The following is a 3,409-nucleotide window of genomic DNA, read 5'->3' as shown; positions in this document are numbered from 1 at the left end:
GTGTAGTTCACAGTATGTCTGATGATATAAGAGCATTTCCATCAGGTTTGAGACAATCGCTGATCAACAAGATGCTCTCAGAGCAAAACGACAAAGCTGAAATGTGATTCACATAATGCAACAATCTTTCTAGAGACTAATAATAATTGAATGCAACTGTAGTTTCTGTTATACACTGCCACTGAACAGATTTCTTCAGGCATGCTGGAACTTCTAGAGCATTAAACAACACATCTGAGCCATCCTGGAGAAATCAGTGTTTCTAGGTGGAAGCATTAAAGGGTTAGTTCACCCAAAAATTAAAATTCTGTCATTAATTACTCACCCTCATGTCGTTCCAAACCTGTAAGACTTTCATTCATCTTCAGGATACAAATGAAGATATTTCTGATGAAATCTGAGAGCTCTCTGAGCTTTTCCCAGAAGTGCTGCACTGTGTTTACAACGTCAACGGTTTATATTTGAACCCTCAGATAATAAGATAAATTTCATAGAGAAATTACGCTTATTTTAAGACAATTAAGAGTTTTGTATTGTGACATTATTTCATTATTTCCATATAATTAAGGAAGTGCATATATATGTGTATATATATTTATATGTGTGTGCATGTGGGTGTTTGTATATACATATGTATATTTTTATACATGTATATAAACATACACACACACACACACACACACACACGAATGCGCATATATATATATATATATATATATAAATGCATGTATACCCACTGTTGGACATCATTATCAAATTAAGTAAACTATTCAATAAATACTTTACACTTTATATAAAAAAAAAAAAAATCTGTTTTTAAATTAACTGGTTTATTAATATGAAAATGTCACAATACAAAATACCTAAATATTAGTAGAATCGCTTTCATTTCTTGTAAAAAAAGAAAGAAAAATGGTAACAATTTACAATAAGGTTTCATTAGTTAACATTAACTACATTATTTAACATAATGCACTTTTACACCATTTACTAATCTTCGTTAATGTTAATTGCAACGTTTACTAATACATTATTAAAATCAAAGGTTGTATTTGTTAACATTAGTTAATCCACTATGAAGTAACATGAACAAATGACGAACAGCTGTATTTTTTATTAACTAACGTTAACAAAGATTATCAAATACAGTAACAAATGCTCATGGTTAGTTCATGTTAGTGAATACATTAACTAATGTTAACTAATGAAACCTAAAGTAATGTGTTTCCAAAAACGTTTTTTTTTTCTTCAAAAATCTCTTGATTTTGGGGTGAAATGTGATTTTCCTTCATACATGTTCCTTTCACATCAATGTTGTCACGTTACTGTTCAGGAATGCCGTAAGGGAAGCTTGCGAGCCGACTAAATTGTTCAGAATGTTACTAAAACTGCTCTTATTACAGAGTTAAGCAATGCGCCAAGTGATTTTCGGAAAACTGTCGCAATAATGCCAGTGTATTTCCGGGCATACTATTTTTAGTCACATTTTCTGCTTTTAGATTTTATCGCATAAACAGACATGTTGACAAGGAATATTCTGTCTCTGTGTTTAATGTCTGTGTCCCTTCTTTGCATTTGTCCTTTATTAAGACTGCAGTTAATGGAGAAAATGAACCATGAGCAGTTGCACTGACACATTATAACTGATGTGCTTGTATCTAACTCCATAATACAAGTATTGTCATTTTTAAATTGTAGTATTGCAGACATCGAGTTGACTTACTAGAAGCTAGTTTTACTGGGAAGGCCACTAAACATTGACGTAATTTCTCAATAGTCAACAACACCCTAAATACTACTGCTATTTTTAAGTCATATATGCAGTTTTCAGGTTATGTTAAAAAATATTCTGCCCCTTGATCCTGTTTTGTTGTATTTTTACCTTTTATGCCGAATAACCTCATCTGATTCTCTTTCTATCTGTCTTGTCATTTTCTCATAAACACACACACCCACACACCCAACCACCCACCCTCTCAATCAAGTTACCTTATTATCAATGAGTGTGTTTATCTTGTGGAGTTTTTGGGCTCTGATCTTGGGATACACTGACACATTTACAATTTGGGGGTCACGGTTTGAGACAAGGACATTAGATTTTGGTCCATGGGGATTGAAACCCTCACAAAGACTGTACTTCGATTATTTTTTTTTTATACAATTAACCAATATAAATGGATATGGCAGTATAAATAAATATATAACTATATATTATTAAGAGATGTGTGATCTTTTCTGTTATTCCTCAGACTTATGTTTGTCCCTCAAACTTTTAACAGTGAGCTGCTGTCATTGACGTGGAGGTTCAGAGACAATCAAATTGTTTTTGAATTGATCTACAGAGTTGGTAATTGATCCTGCAAATATATCTGATAATACTTACTATTGAATGTATAGTTCCACTATAAAAATGAATTACTATAGTAACCAAACGAATCAGGGTACAAATCAACCAAACGTATACAAATCAACCAAACGAACAACCGGTTTGGTGTCTTGGAGGCCAAATCCCAAATTTATTTTCAACTCATTAAAAATGTGCTGACTCACTCAGACTGGCACTGGTACAGTGCATGGGGAGCTCGTATGATACAATTGAAACCATGAACTAGTTTTACTGGAATCATTACAGTGAGTGCGTGAGAACTGACGTGTTTCTGATAGAAACATGAAACTGAGATCATGGGTTTTTCCCGTTTTGTGTGATGACAAATGAAGTAACTTCTTAAAGTAAGGAGGAGGAAAAATAATGGATTGAAAAGACTTAAATATATCATTGTATTCTAATAAATATATATATATATATATATATATATATATATATATATATATATATATATATAATTGATTTCATTCAGCAAGGAAGCATTACATTTATTAAAAGTGACAGTAAAGATGTTTGAAATTATTTCTATTTTAAATAAATGTGAATAATAATAAAAAAAATACTGTTTTCAACGCTGATAATAATCAGAAATGTTTCTTGACCAGCAAATCCTCATATTAGAATGATTTCTGAAGGATCATGTGACACTGAAGACTGGAGTAATGATGCTGAAAATTCAGCTTTGATCACAGGAAACAAATTTCATTTTAAAATATACTTTAATTAGAAAAACAGTTATTATATTATAGCAGTTATTATATTTATTATTACATCAGTTGATATTTCACTGGTTTTGGCCATCCTTCTGTTAGACTGTCTCACAAATGAATTAGGTTGAATAGCTGTCAGATGTTAAATTTAAGTACACAATTAGATAATACCAGTTTAGCTCAACCAATTACCAAGCAATGCTTCATTTTGTTCAGTCTGCGGTGTAAAAAGTGGTCGCATTACCAATTAAAGAGAAAACACTTAAGCAAAACATGGTCAGGTGAAAGTGTCTAAATAAATTTTGGTCCCAAA

The sequence above is a fragment of the Abramis brama genome (genome assembly GCF_963993115.1).
Source record: "Abramis brama genome assembly, chromosome: 12".
In the NCBI taxonomy this organism is placed as follows: Eukaryota; Metazoa; Chordata; class Actinopteri; order Cypriniformes; family Leuciscidae; genus Abramis; species Abramis brama.
Note: the sequence above shows the minus strand (reverse complement) of the source record.